At 34.2% G+C, this 19,468-nt stretch overlaps 1 protein-coding gene across 1 annotated transcript in view; it reads left to right on the plus strand.

Annotated features, from left to right (window-relative positions):
• tmem117 (transmembrane protein 117) overlaps positions 1 to 19,468 on the plus strand; it is a 64,754-nt gene that overhangs the window by 8,773 nt on the left and 36,513 nt on the right. The window lies entirely within an intron of this gene.

Raw genomic sequence — 19,468 nt, forward strand, 5'->3', positions numbered from 1 at the left:
GCTAATTCAAAAGTGAAAGTAAAATGCGCACAGCACTTTTAAGCTATTTAAAAGCAAATGAAAGCGAGGAAAAGAGGGAAAATTCAAACGAACTAAAAACGAACAATTGCTTTACTCCGAATTGCCACTATTTGAAAGTTAAAGTAAAATGGGCACACTACAAGCTATTTAAAAGCAAAGGAAAGCGAGGAAAAGAGGGAACACCCCGCCCCTGCGGTGATACCGGTGTTGTCACACGTCGATTAACCGGTGGGAAAATTTCCTCACCGTCACAACCCTATAATATAGTCATTGTTATAGTTATCGTTATTGGTGTGAATGCTAATATAATTTTTGTTATTGGTGTCAATGTTAATAAAGTTATCATTTTTTGTGTAAACGCTAATATATTTATCATTATAATTATCGTTATTGGTGTGAACACTAACATAGTTTTTGATATTAGTGTGATCGCTAATATAGTAGTTATCATTTTTGATGTAAATGCTAATATAGTTATTGTTATAGTTATTGTTATTGGTGTGACCGCTAATATAGTTATCATTTTTGGTGTGAACGCTAATATAGTTATCGCTATTGGTGTGAATAATAATAAAGTTATCAGTTTTGTGTGAACGCTTATACAGTTATCATTTTTGTGTGAACGCTAATATAGTTATTGTTCTTGGTGTGAATGCTAATATAGTTTTTTTGGTAGTAATCGTTCTGGGTGTGACCTTAATGCTACTACGTCAGCGCAGGTTGAGTGTATGTGGTCTGGTCCGTGTTCTGCTGATGCAGGTGTGTTGATCTGGTTTGTGGTCAGTAGTTTGGTCTGTCAGATGCTCTGGATCTTCTGATTCTCTGTGGATCTGTGATGCTGACGGGTTCTGTTGGGTCAGAGCTTCTGTCGGCTCTCTGCTTCCAGCTGGAGGAAACGCATCTGGATCCTGTCATGGAGTATTACAGCACGAGTGTGCTTTATAAACTGTGTGTGCTCCTGTGTGATAAATGATGCATCTCATGCTCAGTCTGGACATGAATGTCATTAATAATAAACATCCAGACGTTAGATAAACAATGGCTGTCAGAAGGCCTGAGTTTTTGTGCATTTTAGACCTCGTTTACTTTTTAAATTCATGTTAGCATCAGGGTTATTATCGTTAACTAAAATTTTTTTTTTTTCCTTGAAATAGAATAAATGTTAACTGAAATAAAATAAATTTAAAAAAAAAGTTGACAAGCAAAAGTTCTCATGTTTTTTTTTTTAAGTTAAAATAACTCAAACTTGATAAAAACTACATATAGACATATTTTAGAACTAATAAAATGAAAATAACACAACAAAATTACTAAAACTTTAACTACAACTAAAATAAAACAAACACATATAACTGAAATCAAATCTAATTTACCTGCATATATATTTGCAGAGTGTGTTTGTATATTAGTGCATATAATTATGAAATATAATTAATTATTCTATTCATTTAATGAAAAACATGATTAACAAGTGCCACCTACATTGTTCAAATTTTTAAAAGATTTTTATTTTTAGTTTGTAAAATTAATACTTTTATTCAGGAGGTATGTATCAGTGTTCTTTTAGTATAATGTTTTATTAATAGTTTGAATTAGTTCTTATTTTTATATTTGTTTTCATTTTCATTTTAAATATGTACATAATAAATACATATAATATTAATAATATTTTTTATAGTTGCTTTGTTTTTAATTATTTTTTTAAGTACATCAAATTAAAGTAAATGAAAATCAGAAATGTTGCACTGGCAACTAGTTGAAATAGTTACTTTTAATATTTTTTATTTGATTTATAGCTTGTATTTTATTTTATTTCACGTTTTGTTATGGTTTTAGTTTAACTACAATGACCCTGATATGCATTAAATTGATCAAAATTGACAGTAAAGATATTTATAATGTTACAAAATATTTCTATTTCAAGTAAACACTAGAGCAATGGAATTAAAATATATTAAATTGAAATAATTAAAATATTAAATTAAAATATAATATTAAAATATATTCAAATTTAAAACAAAATTGCAATAATATTTCACAGTATTAGGAGCAGGAGACATTTCTTTCAGAAACATAGAAAAATTTTACAACCCCAAATTGACAATGAACAATGATTCAGAATCAAAACTGAATCAAATGAACTTGATGCTTGTTGACAGTGTGTGATAAATGTTGTTCCATGAGGCTTTAACCAGCATAGACATCAAATTAAACCTCTTTATATAAACCTGCACTATATAACAAACCGAATCTCATTTGAGAGGACGATGCTCAGGTGTTTGTAGACATCAGTAGATGGTAGCATTGAGTCAGTGAACAGATCTGATGCTCTGAAATCAGTGAAGCTCTGGTTTAGATCTGCATATTGATCTTGCATGTGATCGTAGTGTCTAAAGAAACTGCAACTGTGAAAGTTTGCTGAAACAGTAGTTTGTCTGTAGTTTGTACATGAACTACTACAGTCTTATTCATCTACTAAAAATCACCAAAACACCAGAAGATCCTGTAGCATTTGAAGCTCTTGATCACATTTACACTATTAGAAGAGTGACTCAAGTGCACAAATACATATTTGAGGCGATTTAAGAAGAAGAATTGGGAAAATGTCTCTTGAGCTTTGGATATTAATGACCTTCATTCATCATGAAAAGCAAATATGTGAAACATAGTGCAGGAATCTGACCTGCTGATGAAGGCTCGGCCGCACATGTGTCTTCAAGGACTTTATAAGTGACATTTTAGAGGGATATTCTCTGCATTGATTGTGATTGTGGTAGTATTTGCATAAACTACCGATCAAAGGTTCGGAATATATTTTTTTTTGTGTTTTATGTTTTTGAAAGAAGTCTCTTCTGCTCACCTAGGCTGGATTTATTTGATCAAAAATACAGTAAAAATGTGAAATATTATTACAATTTAAAATGACTGTTTTCTATGTGAATATCTGTTAAACTGTAATTTATTTCTGTGATGCGCAGCTGTATTTTCAGCATCATTACTCCAGTCTTCAGTGTCACATGATCTTCAGAAATCATTCTAATATACTGATTTGCTGCTCAGGAAACATTACTGATTATTAGCAATGTTGAAATGTTTTTGTGGAAATCATGCAACACTACCTTTCAAACATTTGGGGTAAGTAAGATTTTATACTTTTGTTCACCAAGGACACGTTAAATTGTTCAAAAGAAACAGTAAAGACATTCATAAAGTTACAAAAGATTTCTGTTTCAAATAAATGCTGTTCTTTTGAACTTTCTATTCATCTGTGAATCCTGAAAAATAAAATGTTTCACAGTTTCCACAAAAATATTGGGCAGCACAAAAGTTTTCAACATTGATAATAATCAGAAATGTTTCTCGAGCAGCAAATCAGCATATTAGAATGATTTCTGAAGATCATGTGACACTGAAGACTGGAGTAATGATGCTGAAAATACAGCTGCGCATCACAGAAATGAATTACAGTTTAACATACATTCACACAGAAAACACATTTTACATTTTAATAATATAAAAAAAAAATTCCTGTATTTTTGATCAAATAAATGCAGCCTTGGTGAGCAGAAGAAACTTCTTTCCAAATCATCAAAAACCCCTAATTATTCCAGACTTTTCCATGCATGACAGGACTGAGAGAATCAGAAGCACCTGTATGCGTCTCCAGTCGAGTCTCGCACCCGCGCAGACAATGAAACACGCATCAGTCCTGATTAATCGATGTGACTGCCGTTTCCGTGGAAACCGCCTCTAGAGACCCAGCCGGGCTTTGTGCAGCCACTGAACACGTGCGCAAATCGCCTGTGATGAATGAGTTTTGTCCCGGTTTGATTCTACCAAGACCCGGCGGAGGTAGTTAGTTAAGAGCAGCACTGAGGCGGCCTACATTCACCCAGCGGGGCCGCAGGCCCCCGAGGGCCTCCCAACACTGTTTTTAGCCCACGTTATAATGAATGTTGCACAGATGCAAAGAATCATCTTCACCAGCCCTAAATTACAGCACAACCGGCCGAATCTGGCTTTGTGTCGGCTGTATTTATATCTGGATCGTTTCGAGGCCCTATAAGAGCGCGCTTTAACCTTAAAACTCGTCTTCTGGAGCGCGAACCGGCCACCTTTGGCCTGCTAATCTGCTGCTGTAAATGAGGAAGTGCCGCAGTCATTATTTTTCCTGTTAACTGGTGCAGAGCTGCAGGTCTCTGGTGTTCATGCCTGGTTTCTCCAGCTGGACTCGATCCGCAGCGCTGCAGTTTCCTCACACTGCGATCTGTAGTGTGTCCCAATCTGGACACAGACGTAGATAGACGTGCAGAATGAAAGTTGAGGTGCTTAAAGACTCAAGACAGCTGTAAAAACTCTCGGAGGAAACAATTTTCACCTCAGAAGAAATAAAAAGACCCAAATGAGTCACTAGGCGTCATCCAGTGAGAGTCTAGAGCTATGAAATGAATGTGGAGCAGCTCAGAGCGTTTGATGAGAACTGCTTGAGTTCATATTGAGATCTCTGACTTTTGATTGCAGACTTTGGTGTCTTGAGCAGATTTTGAGACACTGTTGAAATCTCTTCTGAAACTCTAGAGGAGACGCATGTGAGATTATTGAAACATCTGAGCAGCAGGTCTGTGAATGTTTTTCCAACACCAGTAAAAAATGTGTATCCTGGAGCCATGTTATTTTATTAGTATGTATTTATTTATTATGTACTATTATAGTATTTATTAATATTTTGAATTAGCCTTTAAATTTATATTTGCAGTTTTCTTTTTCTTTTTAAATTTTGTCATGTGCTTTTGTATTTTTAAATATTTATATTTAGCTTTAATATTTTTTTGTTGTAGTTTTAGTATTTTTTGTACTACAACTTAAACATTTTATTTCAGTTATTTGCCAGGGCAAAATTTCTAAATTTTGTTTACATTTTTTTTTTTTAAGTTTGTCATCTAATATTTGTATTTTATTTAATGTTATTTCAGTTTTATTTCAATTACTGAACAACAAATAATGAAAACAATTGTAATAGTTTTACCTTTAGTTAATTCTTCATAATCTTAACCTTAACCATAATCGGAGTGAAATGACTGGAGTTTTCCAAGACTGATGTTTTAGTCAAACAGTCCTTACTCGCTCTGCAACTGTGATGCTGATGGATAAAATCACTGCATTAAAAAGTAAAAAGTAACTTTTTAACTACAGCATCAGCATGTCTACACTTTGCCAAATTCAGATTAAAATGCAATTCGCTGGACACGTCCAAATGAATAAACTTCACTACTGAACCTCGCATACAATTTACATATGAGCCCTAAGTTAGATTAAATATGAGCCAGTAAGTGTATGAACTTTATCTAAGGAATATTTGTATAAAATGCAATTAAGATATTAGATAAAAGATGTGATTGCTCAGTGATGTAGAAAATCTGTTGTGCATTAACTAACTGAACTACAGCTTCAAGTCACCAAAACATCAGTTCCAATGAATCAGTTTGTTTAAATGATTCAGTTAAATATTACTTGATTCATCAAGTACCTGTGCTGTATTTTATGTCATCTTGGTAACAAAATAGTTAAATGCTGTTGTTCGTTACTGTGTTTTTGACTGTTGTATAAATTAGGATGTTTGTAGTTTAATAAAGGCAAGACACTACAGGCAAAAACTTTGTGTTCTTATGCACTGGTCAATTTTGAGTTTTTGGCTAGTTTGGGCTTTTCAGACTAGTGGAAAGAAAACATCCAAAATACATATTTAAGTGTTTATTTTATGACACTTTATCTATTTGCGTCTATGTCTTTAAAGAGTTTTTTCTCCACTTCAGCAGCTCTTACATACACCAAACTTAGCAATTTTATTCATATCTATATTCTGAAGCTTTTTACTGAAGGGTTTGTTCATATGATTCACACTGGTTTTATTATTGCACGTCATCTATTTGTGTCTGTAGATTTCAATTACAACACATATTTTTAAAGACTCAAAATGAGTTTGTTTCTCCACTTCAGCAGCACTTACATACACCAAAACTTACAGTTTTATTCCTCTGTATATTCTGAAGGTTTTTACTGAGGGGTTTGTTCATAAATAATTCACACTGATTTATACAACATTTCATTCCTAAAAAACATGGTGAAAATGTATATTTTTCTGGCTGTTGACAGTATTTTCTGATTTATAGAGTGATGAAAATAGATATCAAAAATCCCAGCTGTAAAAACCTTTAACACTAATATATCAACAAAATGAAAGAAAATTTTGAACCAGGCTTTTTCCAATGTTCAGATTTATTTTCTGGAAATGCGTGCAAATTAGTGCATATTTAGTTAGATTGTGCCTCGTTAGTGCATTTAAACTTAGCATTTCAGAAAATATTAATACAAGAAATGTTTACAGTTCTAAATCAGCTAGAGAAGTATGGTTATATAGTTAGTTATTTTTTTTACCCTGTTCACCTGTGCTGTCTTGCCTTGATTAGATGCGTTTAATGTAAATCTGTTGTTCAGGTTTAATACTGTCAACCTAACCGTTTTTTGCATTATATCATTTGATAAGTACTGAAGTGATATATATCCTCAGTATCATTGTTAGGAGCTTATAGTGTCACAAACTACCTTTTCAGAGCAGCTTGTATGTAGTTGCACTAGTTGAAATGCTTTGAGAACTACAGTTTCTGAGTCGCTTCACTAGCACTGCTGTCATGTGTTGGTGTGCTGGTGTGGTGTAGATCTAGCTGTGTTGGTGTTTTCCAGCTTGCTGTTCAGGGTGATTGACGTACAGAGGAATTGTATTGACAGACCGAAACGTCTGCTCAGAAAATACACTGTATCATCAGTCAAAGTGTGTGTGTTTGTGTGAGTGTGTGTCTGTTTTATAACATCAGAGGTGTTTCTCAGACTGAACCTGTGCTGCTCCAGCAGTGTGTGACGGCGTCCACCAGAGGGTGGCATCTATCAGGACACAAGACTCATGTGCTCTGATGCCTCAAGTGCTGCTGGGAAGGTCCTACTTTTGAGAGATTATGAGGCTATTCTAGTGATATATATATTTCGTTACACTGCAAAAAATAATGTTCTTCCTCAGTATTTTTGTCTTGTTTTCCAGTACAAATATGTAAGCATTCATAAATCAAGAGACATGTACTTGGGATGCAAAATTACTAAAATATCAAGATCATCCCTGTTTTCTGAAAGGTTGATCAAAATGAAGTGAGTTAATCTGCCAATGGGGTCAGAAAAATTATCTAGTTTTCCCTTTGAAGTAAATTTATTTTTCTCACCCCATTGGCAGATATTTGTTCTTGTTTTAAGCAAAAATTCACTTATTTTTATAATTTTTTTCCCCAGAAAACAAGACTTAATATATTAAGTCCTTTTGACTCTAAAATAGATGAATTTTGATTGAAGACTTATGGAAACCAAGACAAAAATCTTTCACACTGATTTATACAACATTTCATTCCTAAAAAAACATGATGAAAATGTATTTTTTTCTGGCTGTTGACAGTATTTTCTGATTTATAGAGTGATGAAAATAGATATCAAAAATCCCCTCTGTAAATACCTTTAACTCTAATATATCAACAAAATGAAAGAAAATTTTGAACCAGACTTTTTCCAATGTTCAGATTTATTTTCTGGAAATGCGTGCAAATTAGTGCATATTTAATTAGATTGTGCCTCATTAGTGCATTTAAACTTAACAAGAGTAAGAGAATCAAGTTTTTGCAGTGTAGTGCATTCCCAAATTTCTTTGTCAATAAAATACTTACTTGAAGAACCCCTGAAATTTTCAGTTAAAGGCAGTGTAGATGATTTGTTTCTGTTTGCTGGTTCACACCCTGATAGCAGTGGTTTAAATGTATTCATTTATATCATCTGTGGAAGGTGTAGGACCATAAAATATCCGTCCAAATATATTCCTCGATCCAAGGGCTACGATAGGCTGTCCTACCTGCCTGTCAACATATGTATTTGCATACTTCAGTGCTCCCTGTTCACACAAACATGATACATCCTCAGCACATTGCATTATGCTATTGCAGAGCAAGTGAGAATGGAGGCATTATTATTGTAATATTATGCACTTTGCACTGTAGTTTTCTCAGCGGTGAATGAGACATGAGGTAATCTGACAGCGCTGCATTCATCTCTCATCATACCGCTGGTTAGCCTCTGCTCTGCCTGTGTGTGGTCATATGTTTTGGAGGAGGCGTGGCTTTGGAGAGTGATTTGCAGGGAGGGTGGGATCTTATGCTTTCAAAGCTACCCTGCTATTGCTAACCTCTTCGAAATCCCCTACCTTGCCTTTTAATATTTCAATAATTTAACTACGTCAATAATGGTCTCATGACATGCAGGTAAGCATAAAATATTTAATGTTTTATTTTGATTCATTTTAGGGCTGCAAAAAGATTAGTCGTGATTAATCAATTCAAAATAAAAGTTTATGTTTACATAATATATGTGTGTGTGTACTCTGTATATTTATTATGTATATATAAATACACACACATATATGTGTATATATTTAAACAAATATTTTATGTATTGTATGTAAACACTTGTATATACTGTAATTTATAATATGTATAAATATAAATATTTTACATATAAATCTAACATATTTTTCCTTAATATACTGTATATATGTATGTGTGTGTATTTATATATACATAATAAATATACACACTCAGTACACACATATAGTATGTAAACATAAACTTTTATTTTGAATCGATTAATCGCGACTAATCGTTTTGCAGCCCTAATTCTGTTTACTTCAAAATTATAATGAATGATTATTAAAATTAATTAAACTGTATAGATATTACAAAAACAATACAAAAAAACACAGCAAAATTATTAAAACTTTACTAAAATTGAAATTGAAAATATATATAAAAAAACAAATTCAAAATATTAATAAAACCTATAATAGTATCTCAATGAAATAACACTGATGTGAATAAAGTGTTGCGTTCCCAAACGCACATTAAACTCCCAGTTCATGAGTATCGGCATCAGCTCTGAAAACACGCTGTTGTAATGAACCACTGCACTTGTGCAGAGAAATGAAGAGCAGAAGATGCACATCAGGTGTTTGATTGATATTTGATCTGTTTTATTATTCTCATAGCGCCACAGAGAATGATTCGGTTGCACAAACTCATCACCTCATAAACCACCGAAAGCAGTCAGACTTTATTTCCTTTCTTTATCAAACTCAACTGACTAAATGCAGATGAACTCAATGTACAGTGAACGTAATTACGATTAATACTGTTTGGCTTTTGTCATGATTCTTTAATAGACGTCTCATTCTGGGCTTAAAATCGTACAGTTTCCCACAAATCTGTCAGTCTGATCAAATAATACATCAAAAAGTTGCATACTGCACTTTTGTTTACAGCTTTTTTTGCAAATATAGTGGATCATTTAGGTGTTCCATACTTACAGAAAATACTGTGTACAGAATACATGTACAGAGTATATGGTAGTGAGCTATGGAGAACACAGCCAGTGTGCAAATTGTCCACGTTTAGTCCTGGAACTCTGTCTGTAGTTGTATTGAGTTTCAGAATGATTGTTTGTTAGTGTGTGTCATTATGACCTGAGAAACCTCCCTCAGTAGTGTGCGAGGTTGTCAGTAATCATCTGTTATTATTTCTGATATTGTGCTGTGAGAAGCTGAAGTTGAATACATGCTGATGGACAGTGAGGGACACACACACACACACACACAGAGTCTCACATCAATAGAAGCCTGGTTTTTATCCCGGTGCATACTACACACTAAAGACTGCACATGCACAATGCACACTACACACTACATACATTATTCTACACACATTTATGAATGCTAACTTATTCTGCAATCTACATGCTGTACACACTACATACTGCACGCTAAATACTACATACATCGTTCTAAACAGCATTTATGAACTCTAACTCATTCTGTTATCTATGCTGTATACTACATTATGCTCTACACACTATAGAAAACACACTACACACACGCTACATACTGCACCATACACAAACTAACATGTTTTAAAATCTACATTCTAAATGCTATAGAAAACACATTAAATACTCCACACTATATTCTACATACTGCACAATACACACAATACATCATATTCTACATACTACATACTTCAGTCTACACACTTTTTTTCTGAACTCGAACATATTCCGCAATCTACATGCACTACATACACTACACATTGCACATTATAATCAAAATACTAACAAACACACTACATACTACATATTTTCTACACCATTTATGAGTACAAAGTTATTCTGCGATCTACATTCTGTACACTACGAACTGCACGTCAGACTCTATACACTAGAAAATGATCTACACTGCATATTGCTCACTACATTATATTCTGCATGCTGCACACTACATGCTACATACTTCATTCTACACACTATTTATGAATACTAACATATTCTGCAATCTCCACGCTTTACAATACACATTGTACATTACACTCTATAGACTATAGAAATCACACTACATACTGTACACTACATTATATACTACATAGTGCACATTACATACTACACATCATTTATGAACATGAACATCTTAATCTACATGCTGTACACTACACACTGCAGATTACACTGTACACAATAGAAAACACACCACACTACATACGACACACTACATACTTCATTCTATACACCATTTATGGACACCCACTTACTGTACAATCTACATGTACACTAGATTACACTCTATAAACTATAGAAAACACATTACATACACACTAGCATTATGTTCGACAAATTGCACTTTACATACTTCATTCTACATACGTCACTACATACTTCATTCTTCTTATGAACACCAACTTATTCTGCATTCTACATGCTGTACACTACACACTGCAGATTACACTCAGTACACTAAAGAAAACATACTCCACACACACACTACATACTGCATAGTACACACACCACTTTAAATTAGCGTACATAATATGAGCTCATAAATAATTATCATAAAACGCTTCTCTAAAGGACACATTTTCCTTATGTCAGGGAATAAAATAAGAAGTGTGTCATAAATCATCTCGCCCGTTCGTCCCAGGTTGCGAGATCTTGTCAGCACTTTACAGCAGTTTTATCACTCAACGTCATGGTTTCCATGGAGACAGACGGTTAGTTAACAGGCTAAAGAGGTTAAGCAGAAGGGTTGAGCTGAGAACATGGGCCAAATGAGGTGTGAGTTTGATGCTGATGGATCCTCGCGGGGGTTTCGTGTTGCTAATATGTTGTTTCAGAGGTTGATCACGACACCGATGTTGGAGAATCTGTCTGAACTCAGTTAATGTCTGTGATGTGACCCGTCATGCTGCGTTTCTGATTGGCACGAATATGTAGACATTACCTTCAGAAAATCAGAAACGGCCGTTTCATCCGGCGTACATCATCCCCATTTCAGTCTAAGCGTCTCATTGCAAATGAAGGCGTTCAGAAGCGTCTGTGAGGCCTTGCGCTGAACGTCTCTATAAAGCAGAAGTGTTTATCTGACTGTTCGCCGTGACGGGTTGGACGCATTTCAAACGTCTCTCTGGGTTTGCGCTCATATTGCAGCTCATATCTTCAGAGAAATCTCAAGTCCATCTCCATTTCCTCAATGACAGCTGATGCTTCTGTGATAAAAGTGCTTGTACAGTTTGTTCTTTATGAATGCACTTTAAATCATTGCAATATTTTAAAGTGGAAAAAGAGGATTTTTCTTCTAGTATTTGAAGATGTATGCATTTTCTTGCCATTATTTGTCAATAAATTAATGTATAACTATATTGTCTTGCATACACTACATACTGCATGCTACATACTACATTGTTCACACCATTTAGCACCATATAAATATCACGACACAACAATTTGATAACTAATTGGCAATTCTGACAACTATATGGGTCATTTTATAATTGGGGGTACATTTCACATCAAAATGGCTTGGTTTCAGTTTATAGCCTATAATGTTTTTCATAAGTGTACGGTAGTTGGCAAGCTTAAATATTAAACACCCTTTTGGTATTACAAGGGAATGATATTTTTCTTGGTGAAATTGTAATCTATGCTATGGACATGTATGTACAGTGATTGTTTTAAAATAATTTTAAGAATCATATTTTTGCAGATATCATTGTGATGTTCTCAGCACAGTCAAGAAAGGAATTTTTTAATCATTATTCTGCCTTAAAATTAATTTAGGTGATTTTAGTAGATGTTATGCAAAACTCCAATCTGTGTTAATATTAAATATACCCTGAAAAGATAAGAGAACCAGCATTGTAGTTATTTCAAATGTTAAAAAAAGAGATAGTTTCACCATTTTAACTGTTGGTTTTCATAATTTCAGTCACATTATTTCCTTGATCAGGTTAACTTCAAATTTGAATGTATTCAAATCATAACAATATCGCAACCCATGAACCAAACATAGCTGATAGCAAATTAATATATACCTTGACAATCAGTTATTGTCAATGAAATATTGAAGAAAAAAAGAGGACACTTACAATATTGTGTTGAAAATCTACACAAGAAAATTACCAAATGGTACTTGTCACATGGTGTTGTAATAATTGTAATTACTGCGTTAAACTAACTGAGACTTGTTATAGCACTTGCATATCATTGCTCTTTTGTTGATTTTGATTGCTTCCATTGTCCTCATTTGTAAGTCGCTTTGGATAAAGGCGTCTGCTAAATGACTAAATGTAAATGTAAATGTAAATGTCAATTTATGAACACTTATTCTGCAGACTACATGCTGTACGCACTGCATACTGCACATTACATAGTACATAGTACATTCTACACACCATTTAAGAACACTTATTTTGCAGTCTACATGCTGTGCATACTGCATACACTACATACTGCACACTACATACTACATAGTACATTCTACACACCATTTATGAACACTTATTCTGCAGTCTACATGCTGTACACACTGCATACACTACATACTGCACACTACATACTACATAGTACATTCTACACACCATTTATGAACACTTATTCTGCAGTCTACATGCTGTACACACTGCATACACTACATACTGCACACTACATACTACATAGTACATTCTACACACCATTTATGAACACTTATTCTGCAGTCTACATGCTGTACACACTACATACACTACATACTGCACACTACATAGTACATTCTATACACCATTTATGAACACTTATTCTGCAGTCTACATGCTGTACACACTGCATACACTACATACTGCACACTACATATGCAATGTATGCGTTACATTCTTCACACCATTTATGAATACTTATTCTGCAGTCTACATGCTGTACACACTGCATACTGCACACTACATACTACATAGTACATTCTACACACCATTTATGAACACTTATTCTGCAGTCTACATGCTGTGCATACTGCATACACTACATACTGCACACTACATGGTACATTCTTCACACCATTTATGAACACTTATTCTGCAGTCTACATGCTGTACACACTACATACACTACATACTGCACACTACATAGTACATTCTATACACCATTTATGAACACTTATTCTGCAGTCTACATGCTGTACACACTGCATACTGCACACTACATACTACATAGTACATTCTACACACCATTTATGAACACTTATTCTGCAGTCTACATGCTGTGCATACTGCATACACTACATACTGCACACTACATACTACATAGTACATTCTACACACCATTTATGAACACTTATTCTGCAGTCTACATGCTGTGCATACTGCATACACTACATACTGCACACTACATACTACATAGTACATTCTACACACCATTTATGAACACTTATTCTGCAGTCTACATGCTGTGCATACTGCATACACTACATACTGCACACTATGTGATGAAAGTCGAGTCGAAGTCGACTAGTCGCTGATGACGTCATTAATGAACAAATAAGTCTGGAGCTGTGATAAACACCTTGTGCACAGCTATGGCATATGACACAGCGCTGCCCACATGGCTATTGCTCCTGTAACCGCTCATTTTTATCAGTTATTTTGTCTTTGGGTCGTTATATGTCTCACAGATTTCTGCTCATTCTAAATCAGATACAGATAAAGCAGCACAGTAAAGATTACATTCATATGAATGCATTAGTGAGAGCGACTGCGTGTGTGAATTAATTCTACCTGGCAGCGTCTCTTTACTAGTAGTGAAGCTGTGGAATTTAGTTATTAAGAAATATATGCTTGAACTTTTCAGTTTCTAAGCTATTTTATTGAGAAATCACAGAACAGTGTTGACAATACATTTCCACGCAGAATGATTCTGAAGTCGACCAGTCGATTAGTCGGTGCAACCCCTAGTACACACTGCATACTGCACATTACATAGTACATTCTACACACCATTTATGAACACCTATTCTGCAGTCTACATGCTGTACACACTGCATGCTGCACACTACATACTACATAGTACATTCTACACACCATTTATGAACACTTATTCTGCAGTGTGCATGATGTACACACTGCATACTGCACATTACATAGTACATTCTACACACTATTTATGAACACTTATTCTGCAATCTACATGCTGTGCATACTGCAAACACTACATAATGCACACTGCATACTACATAGTACATTCTACACACCATTTATGAACACTTATTCTGCAGTCTACATGCTGTGCATACTGCATACACTACATACTGCATACTACATACTACATAGTACATTCTACACACCATTTATGAACACTAACTTATTCTGTAATTTACATGCATTTCTTCCAGCATTCTGCAGTTAATTCAGCCTGAAAAACACTGTTTTTTTTAAAATAAATATTTACTTGCCTTTGTTAATTGCAGCATTGAGAACCTGACTGATGCTTTTTGAGTAACTGCACTGAATTGCGATTTGTATTTTTTTTCCATTGCATATGCAAATTGCTCCTTAATGAGTTTTTAATTTTTTGTTTCTATATGCTTTCCAGTAAAAATGTCTAAAAAACGAGATAAATTGACTTGAGAAGCAGCAATAAGATTTTAAAATGAGAGTATTTTGTCTTACTGCACTGGCACTGATTTATTTTTTGTTGTTGTTTTTTTGTAATGTGTTTATAATAAAAACTAGTTGGGATCGTATGCAGTGTTGCTTCTCAAGGAAATTTGTCTTGTCTTGAATATTTAGATATTTTAATAAAAAACAACACAACAGTACTTATTACAAATATGTTTTTTTGGCAGTTTTCAATTTATTTGCATACTTTCTGGCCTTTATTGGCAGGTTGCATGCAGAATGTCATGTAGCTTTTCAATCCCGACTGACAGCAATTTTTTTTTTTTTTGTTTTTTTTTTTTTTTTTTTTTTTTTTTTTTTTTTTTTTTTTTTTTGTGCAGCTTATTGCAGTGTTTAGATGTTTGTGCTGGAAAACAAGATAAAAATACGCCAAGCATTGAATGTATGCATGTGTGCATGCTAATGTAAATGCCAAGGCTGTCTCATCCAGGAATTACTATGGTAACATTCATTGGTAATTAGAGGAAGCTGCTAAAGGAATAATTACGGCGACTTGTTCTTGGGGCCGCTGTTAGTTAAAGTGAGTTTGACAGGGTTAGCGGGACAGATGGAAATGTTCAGCTCTAATGAGCAGGACACTTCCTCTCTTTGCCACAATATGCGTAATATATTACTGCTGATTCAGGTTGGCCGGTCTGTGGCCCCGAGCGCGGATCTAATGGAGAGATGAATCGCTCGGCGCCGGATCGCTGACAGGAGAATGTCAGTATCTGGGAAAGAAGCTCACAAGCTGTAAAGAGGCTGAAAAATTAACCGTCAGCTGCTAAACAAACACACTAGTGCTAGAAAAACAAACTGTGAGGTGCTAAAACTCTCTCTCTCTCTCTCTCAGTGTGTGTGTGTGTGTGTGTGTGTGTGTGTGTGAGAGAGACTTGGATATTTTCATTTAGCAGAACTACTTTTTTACTGACTCCAAATGAGATTTTTCTGTCTGGCCGAGACGTGATGCAACTTTCAGAAAGCTTTGCGAATAAATAATTCACTTTGAGAGAGTTTTCTTGATGATTCACTGATAACTGAACAAACTGAATCTTTCCTGAAAAGATTGAAGCATCCAAAAGGGCAAATTTCATTTCTGATGGAGAGCACAGAAATGGGAACGCAGATGTGAAGATTATGGGTCGTGAATGATTAAGGAATCAAAATGTCCTTGATCTCATCCGGTTCAGTGTATTACGAAACATACTGTAACTTTCACAGGGAAGAAAAACAAAAGGCATGTATTGAAATTGCAAAGAAGATCATCCCAGAATGCATTGCAATAAGATGATGGATTTCAATAATAAACGTTTCTTATTTGTGTATCTTTTTATGTTTATTAAAGTATTGTGTTGTTATCACCTCAATATGCTTATACTGTATATAATGCTGCAAAATTACTTATTGTTTTTGTTGTTTTTTCTGTACAAATATCTGAACATTCTTAAATCAAGATACATATTCTGGAAATGTAAGATATTAAGTCTTATTTTTGATGCATTTTTTCATAAAACAAGTAAGTTTTTGCTTAAGACAAGAACAAATGTCTGTCAATGGGGATGAAAAAATAAACTTTCTTCAATGGGAAAACATTATTATTATTATTATTATTATTATTATTGTTTAGAAAACAAGAGTTTATATCTTAAGTCATTTTGCCTCTCAAATAAATGTATCTTGATTTAAGGATTTTTAAATATTTTAATGAAAAACAAGACAAAAATACTAATGAATAAATAAATAATGTGAGTTTATACTTAAAACAAGAACAAATATCTACCAATGGGGTCAGAAAATGAAACTTAATTCAGGAAAACAAGTAAATTTTTTGACCCCATTTGCAGATATTTGTTCTTGATTTAAGCATAAAGTTACTTAATTTAAAAAAACACAATTTTATACCTTATGTAATTTTGCTTCTCAAGTAAATCTGATTTCAGTATGTTTAGGTGTTTTACTGGAATGCAAGACAAAAATACTGAGAAAAAATGTAGTGGGTGTTTACTTCCAGTGGAGTCAGAAAAATCAATTGAAAAATCAATTGAATTTGAGTTTTTCTAATCCCATTTGGAGATATTAGTCCTTAAAAAAATCACTTAATTTTGATATTTTATGTTATAGTAATTTGTCTCCTTAAAAATATACAACAACTGAAAGCTTGTTTCGATTGGACAAATTGGGACACTTTTGATATTGATTACAAAATACTTAAAGAATATTCTGATATTTCATTGAGGAACATGACATAAATACTAAGAAACATTAAGTGAGCTTATACTTTTAAACAAGAAAAAATCTCTTTCAGTTGGGTCAGAAAAAAATAACATTAATACAATGGAAAAACTGTTTTATTTTTCTGATCCCATTGGCAGATATGTTTTTTTTGTTTCAATCCCAAATTGATTTAATTTTGAGAAAAATATCTGATGTAATTGTGCTTCTCCAGTAAATGTATCCTGATTTATGAACGCTTAGATATTTGTGCTGGAAAACAAGACGGATATACTGAGTAAGAATCAAATCTCCACTGAGTTGCTGCCTATGTAGTGTTCTCCAAATCTCAGTTAAGATGTTCCCTATGTAGGGTGCTCCAAATCTCAATTAAGATGCTCCCTATGTAGGGTGCTCCAAATCTCAGTTAAGATGCTCCCTATGTAGGGTGCTCCAAATCTCAGTTAAGATGCTCCCTATGTAGGGTTTACACACCAAGGCAGCTGACTATATGTTTCAGAAACACTCTAAAAAATGCTGGGTTAAAAAGAGACAAACCCAGCTATTTGGGTTGTTTTGACTCAGCTGTTGGGTTGTTTTGACCCAGCGGTTGGGTTGTTGTGACCCAGCTATTGGGTTGTTTTGACCCAGCGGTTGGGTTGTTTTGACCCAGCGGTTGGGTTGTTTTGACCCAGCTATTGGGTTGTTTGTCCCTTTTTAACACTGCATTTTTTAGAGTGAAGGAAGGCCTTTAGCGTAGTTAAAATGCTCCACGCGTGTGTAATGATCAGACTCGGTCCGTGTAAGTGCTACTGACACCGTCTTTAACTTTAGTCGTCTTTAATCACTTTAAACAGACACTGGAAAGCCGTGAAACCTTCCTCTGCACTCGCAGGACCGAGATCACCTCCGTGACAGACGCTGAAGGGCGCGATTAAGCATTCAGGGCGGCTTCCCCGACATCTGAATCAATCTCACGCTCTGAAAGAGAGCCAGAGACAAAGAAAGATGTTCCCTACTGTCATTTGATCCTTCAGGTGAAGGAAAATAATGGAAATGTCCTCGCAGGTCATGAATAACGCCGCTGTAATGATGTAGGCCTCTTCATGAAACCAAAACAGCAGTTCTGAGGATCGATTGCTGTTGAGGAAAATACGAAAGGTTCATTGGGTCTGTGAGGCAAAACCTGGCGCTCGACGTGTGGACAGACGGTTCAATCAGCAGAAATTACAGGTTGCAGAGATGATTAGTTGTATGGAGCTTTTCAGGTGCTAATTACCATGTCTGGATCAGTGAAGGTCGTGCCGATACGAACAGAAAATGTGTTTCCGCGGGGTTACTGTTGTTAAAGGGGTCATATGATGCGATTTCAATTTTTCCTTTCTCTTTGGAGTGTTACAAGCTCTTGGTGCATAAAGAAGATCTGTAAAGTTGCAAACACTAAAGTCTCAAAACCAAAGAGATATTTCAGAAACGTTTTTGGTAAAAGGCATGAAGCTAACATAATATATAAATATTTGATGAAAAACGTAATGAAAATTTGATTTCAGTTGGCCCTTCTTTCTCTGTATTCTTCTATTTTCTGTAGGTTCATTGTTTTTATTTATATCCAAACATGAATCTCGACTGTGTTGTATGAATACATGCACGTTTTTGTTGTTTTAATAGAAAAAAACATTAACATAATTTGTGAATTCGTCTAGTTAATATGAGGTATTTCACTGTGTTAGCTTTTTGAGAGGAAAAGTCAGTGTTGTGTATTTATTTATTTATTCCAGCTTTTAGTGCATCAAGTCAAACAGAATTAAAATGAGAACTGTTTTTTGATTGAATAAATAAATATTTATTTTATTTTAAACAAAAATATTTTTTAATAATTTTAATTTTAATTTTAACCCTGGTTGATGTTTTCTTAATTTGTTGTCAAAGTGCACTAATTCTATAAGATATATTCAATCATAGTGATTAATAAACATGATTAGAATTTTTGGGCAAAATAATCTTGATTATTAGTTTAACTTTTATCGTGCAGCCCTGATTCATTGAATTTACTAAGTGTTTGCAATCAATTTATTTTAGCTACATTTAAATAAACAAATTTAGTTGACTAACTTTCAACATTTTTTTTAATGTAGCTAAAATAATTTTTTTGCAAC

Source organism: Sinocyclocheilus rhinocerous, unplaced genomic scaffold, assembly GCF_001515625.1.
Source record: "Sinocyclocheilus rhinocerous isolate Xijiao unplaced genomic scaffold, SAMN03320098_v1.1 scaffold116, whole genome shotgun sequence".
Taxonomy (NCBI): Eukaryota; Metazoa; Chordata; class Actinopteri; order Cypriniformes; family Cyprinidae; genus Sinocyclocheilus; species Sinocyclocheilus rhinocerous.